The 10,323-nt window shown below is 44.2% G+C and overlaps 1 long non-coding RNA gene across 1 annotated transcript; it reads right to left on the reverse strand.

Moving 5' to 3' along the window:
- Positions 1 to 8,077: 8,077 nt before the first annotated feature.
- LOC144316143 (uncharacterized) lies at positions 8,078 to 10,319 on the reverse strand. The gene is made up of 2 exons (XR_013381971.1): positions 10,007 to 10,319; positions 8,078 to 9,231 (listed from the first exon to the last, which is right to left on the reverse strand). It is a non-coding gene; the product is annotated as an uncharacterized LOC144316143 (long non-coding RNA).
- Between the last annotated feature and the right edge of the window lie 4 nt (positions 10,320 to 10,323).

Consider the following 10,323-nt stretch of genomic DNA (forward strand, 5'->3'; position numbering starts at 1 on the left):
CATATCTTGAAAAGAGAGTTGTCAGCAGTGAATCCATTTTGTACTTTGGATTCCATTTTGTTAAAAATATGGAACTGTACTAACCTTGGTGAGTTACAAAAAAATAGGTTATTTGCAGAAAAAAGACTTTCTGAGGACTGTACAAACTATGCTTTTCTTAGTAATGAATGAAATATCCTTGATCAACCAAGGAATGATAACAGATAAATGTACCCTTCAATCTCACATCTTATTTTTCTAATCTCAATTCTTGATAAACTGATGTAAGTTTTCTTTTTTACTTCCTTAGATCTGCTCTATTGCATTATTAAATTTATTAAGCCCCTTAGATACTTAATGCAACATTCTTTTTTTCTTTAAGATTTTATTTATTTCAGAGAAAGTAAGTGAGCAAAGGAGAGGGCACAGAGGGGCGAAGGGGCACAGGGAGAGGGAGAAACAGACTTCCCCCTGAACAGGGAGCCCAACAAGAGGCCCAGTTCCAAGAACCCAGGATCATGACCTGAGATGAAGGCCTAGGCTTAAATTAAACCTACTGGCCCACTTAGGTGCCCCCTTAATTTGATATTCTTAACAATGTACTAGTTATCTGGATCATTATGCAGAATGTCCATGAGATTTTTAGAACATTAATATTGCTAATTACCCTTAATATGCTCATGTGCTCGGTAAAAAAGTTCCACTTAATACACTGGTGGTTGTGGAATCCAGAACCTCCACGACTACCAAGATTATGGCCACTCAACAGGTTGATTCATTTGAACCAAATGGCTTAACAAAGCTGCAGATGAGGAAAGTGCCTAAGCAGAATTTTCTGACCGCTGCCTTGTTGCTCAAACATGGCCTAACCCTAGTGACGGTGACATCTTGAATTGACTATCAGACTTAAAATGCCCTCTGACGTGGGACATAACTTTCTAGGACTGGCCCATCTCAATGACATGGGCCTAAGCAAATCTATAGTTGGTCAGCAATGCTTTCAGAGCAAGGCTTGATCAAAAGAGGAAATGTGAAAGGAGAAGTAAAATGGAGTCTCTATGCAAGGGGTTTTAACATGGAGATGGGAGACCGTTAAGGAAATGGGCCTTATCCATGTTCTCAGGGAATAAAAGTATAAATGCTGAACTGGGCTAGACTGCAAATATTCCAAGGACTTGGTCCAACATCTGCAACTTGCTGCAGTAAGAGCTTTTGCTTAGTGACAGCCCTAGCAACCAATTATTCAGCCACAGTTAGTTTTCTGCTGCCAACAGCAATCAAAATTCTTGTAAACAACACATAAAGCATTCCCTTTCTCCTAAGAAAACTTAATGTTCATTACCTGGTGGGGGACACATTTTGAGGTGCTACCCTAATTTGTTTTCCTTGAATTACAAACCAGACTTCCCCAAATAAATGTTTTTCTTTTATCTTAGCTCTGCTTCTTTTCTTGGTCTATGCTGTAGAAGTCGGGGATTTGAACAGACAATAAGCGTACATGGGGACTAACTTTCACCCACCATACTGGCTGCCTCAGAGTGATTTCGGGAATGGGTTCTCTCCTGTCTTAGGCCTATGTAGGTGATGCTGGATGGACCTAGCTCCCCAGAGCTAGAGGGCTCCAGCTGCCCAAGGCTTCCTAACAGGATGTTACTGTGCACACACACTCTGTGGAGCAGTTGCCGTGGATCTAGAAGAGGGCAAGGGTGTGGAGAGGTTGAGTCACAGAAGCAGGCTCTTGGGGGACAAGGCCTATGCCCAATTGCAAGCAGTGGGGTGCATAGCTGTGCACCTTCCCCTTGAAGGGGGGCTGGAGGATACAATACTACTGCTAGCCTATTGCCTGGCTGGTGAGTCCTCCAATAGAGAGAGTTAAAGTCCTAGTGGAGAGAGATGCCTAGGACTCCATCAAGTGGTGGAGTCCAGGTGGTGTCTGATTGTTGCCAACATGCAGGTGCTGCCTGAAGAGTGACTTGGACCATGAGTGGGCTCCCTCCCCAGGCTGCTGGAGAGGCTATGGTGCCTGTGCATGCAGTGCACAAGTTCAGAGTTGCCAGAGATCTGGAGCAGAGCAAGGATCTGTAGGCTTCCATGGGAACAAGCTTTGCTGGACAAAAACTAGGCCCAATCACTAACTATGCAGATGTAGGTATTCCCCCCAACATAAAACTAGGGGATACTAGACTGCTTTCCTGGGGCAGGGCATTGAAATTTTTCAATGAAACACTCCTTGGGAGCCCCAGAGTACTGGAGAAACCCTAGACCTGATAAGGACGCAAGTCCCAATGGGGACTGACTGTGGCCAGTCTGAAGCACCACCTTAGTTTAGGGTGATTTTCAGGGAGGAGGTCTATGCCTGTGGTCATCGTTTGCTGCCTGTTACTTTGTTAGCAGTCTTCCTAATGGGTACAAGGTAATACATCTGATTGTGGTTTTGTGTTGCATTTCTCTAGCAATCAGTGATGAATCGGCATCTTTTCAAATGCTTGTTGGCCATTTGTATCTTCTTAGGAGAAAAGTCTGTTCTAGTCCTTTGGTCATGTGTACTTGGGTTTTTGTGGTTGTTGTTAAGCTGTGGTGCTTTACACATTCTGGACATTAACCTCTTATTAGACACATAATTTGCAAAACTTTGCCCCACCCCACAGGTGGTCTTTTTACCCTGTTTAGCGTTTCCTTTGATGTGCCCGAGTTTGAATAAATCCCATGTGTGTATTTGCTTTTGTTGCTGTGCTTTTGGTGTCATATCCAAGAAGGCATTGTCAAATACAATCTCATGAAGATTTTCCCTACGTCTTCTGCCAGTTTGATAATTTCCCTTCTTACACTGAGGTCTAACGCATTTATTGTTAATTGTTTACATGGTGAAGAGAAGGTCCAGCTTCATTCTTTTGAGAGCAGGTATCCACATTTCCCAAAGCAAGGAGTTCAGAATTTTTGAGGTTTGTAGAGCAAGCCAGTGTGTCTGGGATTTGGCAAATGGGGTGAGTGGTGAAAGAGGGAATTGGAGATGCAGGTAGGCCCTGGATCCTAAAAGTTGATAGCACATGCAGAGTCTTGGTTTCATTCTCAGTGTTTTGGAAAGCACTGGAGAGTGACATAAACAGATTTAGACTTTTAAATGATCATTGTTTTCCTCCTAGAGTCAATCACAGAATTATCATAGGACTGAGCAATTCCACTGCTAGGTATTTATTCTACATAACTAAAATTGCACATTCATACAAACACTTGCACAGCAACAGTATTATAGCTAAATGGGTCAAACCCAAATACGAATCTTTCGATGAACAGATATATACCACACATTGCGTATCCAAACAATGAAATATTTGTTATTCAGCCAAGAACTGGAATGAGATATTGTTACACGCTCCCATATGGATAAACCTTGAAAACATTATGTTAATTGAAAGAAGCCATCCACAAGAGACCACATCCTCCAAGACTCGTTTTTCATGAAATCTCCAGAATAAGCAAATCAATGGAGGCAGAAAGTAGATTAGTGATAGAGGGTAGGGGAGGGGGAAAATACAACTAATGCTAATAGGTAGGGAATGTCTTTTTGGTGTGATGGAGAGGTTGTGAAATTAGATGGGGGTGATGGTTACACAGCTGTGAATATATACAAACCATTGAAGCGTTGATGGGATGAGCACTGGGTGTTATTCTATATGTTGGCAAATTGAACACCAATAAAAAATAAATTTATTAAAGAGAAACCATTGAAGCGCACATTTTTATTTATAATTTTTACATTTTTAAATTTAGATTCAATTTGCCAACATATGGTATAACACCCAGTGCTCATCCCCTCAAGTGTCCTCCTCAGTGCCCCTCGCCTAGTTACCCCATCCCACCCACTTTGCCTTCTACAACCCTTTGTTACCCAGAGTTAGGAGTCTCTCATGGTTTGTCTCTGTCTCTCTCTCTCTAATTTCCCATTCATTTCCCCTCCATTCCCTTCTAATCCCTTTCACTATTTCTTATATTCCACGTATGACTGAAACCATATGATGATTCTCCTTCTCTGATTGACTTATTTCATTCAGCATAATACCTCCAGTTCCATCCACCTCGAAGCAAATGGTGGGTATTTGTCTTTCCTGATGCCTGAATAGTATTCCATTGTGTATGTGTGTGTATATATATATATATATATATATATATATATAGACACACATATATATATACACACACACATATATGCATATGCACACACACTATATATATATATATATGTATATATCACATCATCTTTATCCATTCATCTGTTGAAGGACATCGTGGCTCTTTCCAGCTTGGCTATTGTGGACATTGCTGCTGAGTATTGGGGTGCAGGCGTCCCCATGTTTCACTACATCAGTATCTTTGGGGTAAATGCCCAGTAGTGCCATTGCTGGGTGGAGGGGTAGCTCTATTTTTAACTCTTTGAGGAACCTCCACACTGTTTTTCCAGAGTGGCTGTACCAATTTGCATTCCCACCAACAGTGCAAGAGGGTTCCCCTTTCTCCAGTCCTCTCCAACATTTGTGGTTTCCTGTCTATTTTCGCCATTCTCACTGGTGTCAGGTGGTATCTTATTGTGGTATTGATTTCTATTTCCCTGATGGCAAGTGATGTGGAGCATATTTTCATGTGCTTGTTGGCCATGAGTTTGTCTTCATTGGAGAAATTTCTGTTCACATTGAAGTGCACCTTTTAAATCATGTATTTTGTTTGTGAGGTATATCGCAATGGAAAAAAATGCTATTATATATACTTGAAAATCCACTGTAACTGCTGAGTAGTAAATGGATTGTGTTGGGCAGGAATAGTGGAGGCCATTAGGCAGAGGACTGGAAGGCAGCAAGCGTGATGAAATTCACACATTGAGAACTGTTAGATCTTTGATTCCAAATTTCATGTATCTCTAAGCTGTATCATTTGGCATCATGAAAGGGGTATAGATTTAGTCATTTAGGTGCCCCTTCCTGCTGTCTAGCTCCAGAAATACTCGGGCCATATTTTCTGAGGCCATTTGTCTGTTGAGTCTTCAACCACTAGAGCTGCTGTTTGGAGGCAATTGCCGCATACTGGGGTAAACCCATTCCTTCTCTGTACCAGAACAATCAGCTTAAAGATCTACTGTTGGAAGATGGGATGGACAAAGGGCAGTGAAGTGTTTTGGCCTCAGAAATTGAGATTCTTCTTAGGAAAAGACCTTCTTGCACTCTTAAGTCATGAAAAGTTTTTTTAGTTTTACTGAAGGATTACATAGGACTCCTTTGTTCGACTACCTTTGTTCTCCTGGTTTCTTTCAAGGATCTCAATCTGAGTGGTTAAATATATATATATATATATATATATATATATATATATATACACACACACACACACACACACACACACATATATATATATATCTTGGTGGGAGCACTTAAGGATGTTGTTCATTAAGTACTATTTAAAGTCCTTCTCTTTGGTGGTAGAGAAATATTTTGTTATGGGCAGAGGATAGAGACTATCCAATTAAAATGGGATACATAAAATGCTCATGGTACATGTGCTGAGCACCAGAGTTTAGAAAAAAAAAACAATTTGGTTTCCAAGGTTTTTTTTTTTTTTTTCTTTAGAATTATGGAGAAAACATTGTAATAGTAATCTTTCCCAGTATCCGGGCTGCACAAAACAAAGTTAAGAAGCAAAAACAGGCCTTGGGAGCCTCCACAGTAGGGATCTGATGCACAGAGCACAGGCCATCATCCTTGGCACCACCCTCACCATTTTTAGTTTTCAAAATATTATGGCCACTGGCCCCAAAGATAAGCAGCTTGCTGTATGCTATGCCCCATTAAAGTAGATATGCGGTCCACCCATTATCAGGATAAGAGTCACCTACAGATGTCCACAGTGACAGAAGAAACTATTAAACAAAGGGAATCCTGGGAATCAAATATAATACCAAGGCAGGCTGGCTAAATTCACTCCATCATACATAACTGTTTAATTTTTTCAAAACCAATAGTTTTCCCTCAATTATGTGCGTGTGTGTCCATCCCATGAATTCACGTTAATGTGTAAGGGGATTCTCGGCAAATTGCAAGTGCTATGCAAACTAAAAAGTACGATTATGATTATCTTGATATAAGAATCCAATGTCAGCTTGAGCACTACTTCTCAGGTCAGCAAGAATGCCTTTAAGAAAGTGCTGATGGGGAATCCCTGGGTGGCGCAGCGGTTTGGCGCCTGCCTTTGGCCCAGGGCGCGATCCTGGAGACCCGGGATAGAATTCCACATCAGGCTCCCAGTGCATGGAGCCTGCTTCTCCCTCTGCCTATGTCTCTGCCTCTCTCTCCCTCTCTCTGTGACTATCATAAATAAATAAATAAATAAATAAATAAATAAATAAGTAAGTAAAAAAAAGAAAGTGCTGATACCAGGTAATAAATTGATACATTATCCTAGAATGTCATGCTTGCCTTCCGTTATTCTAACTCAGGGGACCGTCCAATTCTTAGCTTCTCCAACTTGGAAAAGAAACCCATTTGCAAAGACTTCCATATGAAATCATTTCCAGCACCGCATGAGCCACTCCCTGGACACCAAGGAGAGATTCCCTTTGAACAGTTTTACACCGCACACATGAGGTATTTTCATGGTCTGGACCACAAAGTCCAGTTGGATGCCACTGATAGAATTGGAGAAGGGAATGAGCCCTGGGATAGGCATGCAGGACAGGGAGAGTGGCTTTGAACCTGTCGTGGGTAGCACGGTGACTTCTAAATTCCTCTCAAGCAACAGTTCTCCAAATGACCTCCCTTCTCCTTCCCCTGTTCCATTGTATAGGCAATTTCCCCAGTCATCCAGACGCCTATATGGACACCATTCTGAGTCCTCGGGTCTCCTATTCCCTGTATATGACCAGACATCATTTGCTTCCATTCTCCCTGAGAGCATTCTCCTATCAGTTCTGTCATGAGCCTCATTGTTCATTGGCTTCTTACGGCCTGACAGCTTTAATCTGAACACTCAGAACGGAAGACTTCTCAAAACAGAGGTGCTGCTCACTTCAGTTCTGTTTTAGCTTCTGAAGCTGCATTCTTCCCACTGTAACCTTCTGCCCAACCACCCATACCCTCTCACGGAAATGCTCTGTAGTGGTTTCAAAACCTTAGTGACTTTGTACAAACTTAGCGTCTTCCAGTTCTGGAGGAGAGAAGCCCGAGGGGGTCTTACTGGACTAAAACCAAGGTGTCTACCGGGCTGAGTTCCTTCTGGAAGCTCTAAGGGAGAATTCTTTTCCTTGGCTCTTTCAGCTTTCATAGGCTGGAAGGCCCTTTCCCTGGCTCCCAGCCCCCTCTTCCATCTTTAAAGCCAGCAATGCGGCTCCAATCCCTCTCATGTTACCACCTCTATCCTTTTTCTCTGCTGTCTCCCTCTTCCATTTTAAAGGACCCTTGTGATTACATTGGGCCCATCTGGATAATCTAGATTAGTCTCCCTATTTTAACGTCAGATGCTTAGGAAACGTAATTTCCCTCTCAGCATAGGCTAATTTATTGACATGTTCTGGGAATTAGGACATACACGTCTCAGGGGGAGAGTGTCTTCTGTCTATCACATGCTCTATGCTATTCTCTGTCTCCCACATTTTCAGAAATGCTTTAATTATCTATGCCTCCTTTTGCAAAGATTTCAGCAACAATTAGTTTAATATTGTTGCTAGGAACCCCATGCTTAAATTAAGTAAGACTATTAATTGCAGATTATATACTGAGAGAGGTCTGGATTTATATTTTTAGGGTATGACACGGAATGATCTCATCTACATGCACTGTGCATTTTATTTTATTTTTTTATTTTTTATTTTTTTTAATTTTATTTATTTATGATAGTCACAGAGAGAGAGAGAGAGAGAGAGGCAGAGACACAGGCAGAGGGAGAAGCAGGCTCCATGCACCGGGAGCCCGACGTGGGATTCGATCCCGGGTCTCCAGGATCGCGCCCTGGGCCAAAGGCAGGCGCCAAACCGCTGCGCCACCCAGGGATCCCAGCACTGTGCATTTTAAAGCACACTGGTAGCCACCCCGGAATTCCTGATAAAACACAGACCATCTTTTTTTTTTTTTTAAGATTTTATTTATTTATTCTTGAGAGACACAGAGAGAGGCAGACACAAGCACAGGGAGAAGCAGGCCCCATGCAGGGAGTCCCATGCGGGACCAGATCTCGACACTTCAGGATCACGACCTGGCCCTAAGGCAAGTGCTAAACCGCTGAGCCACCCAGAGATCTCCAAACACAGACCATCTTAATATCTAACTGGTTTTAACTATACAAGGATGCACAGCTATTAATTATATCTTATTGTCAAGCGTAGAGAACTATATTTCAAATGTAAGTATTATAAAAGACAAGTCTAATGCTCAATCTGAAGTATTTCTGCAAGAGTCACTCATACACTTTAGCAAAGCTGTAGTGACTTTTCAAGTGCTCTGACCTGGACCTGTTTTTTTGCCTCTAACAGGGCAGCAGTCACAGGTGAGGATGGGTAAGTTACTTATCCTCTTGGTCTGAAACAGTGCAAAAAATAATTGAATTTTTAGGGCTTTAGATAAGGGGCTGGCGCCTGGGCTGTGACAGAAACCACTTCTTACTATCGTTTCCAATATAGAGCCATTCACAGAAAGGACAAAAGAGACAGAGGGGAAAGCAGGAACCAAAGGTTCTTGAAGGGACCTTCAGAGGGTGAAATACTGGGTTCTTAACTATGTCAGCCTGATACCACTAGACCAACTTCAGGTGTGCAGTATTTACCCAACCTGACAGATTATAGAAAATTGTTGTCCCTTTTTCAGAAGAGCCGTAGAAGTGGTCACCTCTAGAGGAGGTCTGGAAGGTATCTGCTGTTACAGAATCTTATACTTGTTCTTCACAGCATTCATCACGACCTTCATACAGATTATTTTTTGACATTGTTTGCTGAGTGTCTACCATGTGACCACCTTGCTTACCCCTGCATCCATAGCTTCATCACAAAGATTGGTTCCTAGTAGGTAATGTAAACGTTTGATGACTTAAGTCCTCAGGGGAGAGGGCAGAGGCTGTGGTTTTGGTTGCTCTCTGATTTTTTTCATTGGTATCGTGAAGCGCTTCAAGGAAAAACAATGTCCTCAGCTCTCATTAAGTGTTTTCTGAAAGAACCCACATCTTACTCATTAGGAACTCTAGTAACTGACGCCACCTCAGGGGCTCCTTCGGGTTCCCTTCCTGAAAGGAAATAACGTGAACTCAACAGGCGGTCCAGGAAGACGGATTTTCTTTGATGTCACTTGCTGGGGGCTTTTAGAGTAACCTGTTAACGTTGTGGAGTGGGAGCTAAGTTTGTCGGCTCTTCTCTTTACTTATACTTTGAAATAGTTCTCAATGTGTGGTCCTGAACCAACCATGGGTATCGCTAGGAAACTTCCTGGAAATGCAAACCCTTGGACCGCAGCATAGACCCGATCCGTCAGACACTCTGGAAGCGAGATGCGGCAACCTGTTTTAATAGGTCTTCCAGGTGATCCTGAATCGTGGCTAAGATCGAGAACTACGGTCGTAAACCAAACGAAGTCCACTAACGACCACCAGTCTACGTGGCCCCTGTGCTGGTGGGGTCCCTCACCCCCGACTACAGGTCGACGCCCAGGGCACGCCCACACGCCCGCCTGCCTGCTCCCTGGGTGCTCCCTCCCGCTATTCCCAGCGCCGTGAAACGCGCTTCACAGGACCTTCCTTAGGGTATCAGGTAAGACGACAGGGCAGTGTGTCCGTTAAGCGCCTCAAGGAAGCAGTCGCAGCCACTGCTCGATGGCGCCAGCATGACTCCCATCAGGGAGGCTGATGCTCCAAATGAGCTTGACTGTGCGTGTTGTCCTCTGGGGGACAAGGTGAGGCGCAGCTTCTGGGCGTGCAGCTGCTTTCCTCGGCGGCAGCTTCACGTCGCTACGGCAACAGGGGAATCCTGCCCGTGGCCGACAGGCCAGCCTCCTCCAAAACCAACCTCAGTCATCCAAGCGGCTACGGGAAGGGACGGTGCGCGGGAGACGCAGAAGACAACCAGGCGAGGAGGGCTGGCTGCGGCTGGGCGTGCTCGCCTCACTCCTCGCCTCGCGCCCTTGCACCGCTGTTTCTCTTCGGGAGCCTCCTCCAGCGTCCGCAGCCGGCCGCGCGCGGGGTCAGACGCGGCCCGAGGTCCGCTCGGAGCGGGAGGGGCCACCCGGCCGGGAGGGCCGCGCGGGGAAACCTCACACCGGGGAGGAGGCCCCCGCGCGGCGCGCACAGCCGACGGCGCGGCCCCGGAAGCGCGGCCCCGGAAGC

This window comes from Canis aureus, chromosome 6, assembly GCF_053574225.1.
Source record: "Canis aureus isolate CA01 chromosome 6, VMU_Caureus_v.1.0, whole genome shotgun sequence".
Lineage (NCBI taxonomy): Eukaryota > Metazoa > Chordata > Mammalia > Carnivora > Canidae > Canis > Canis aureus.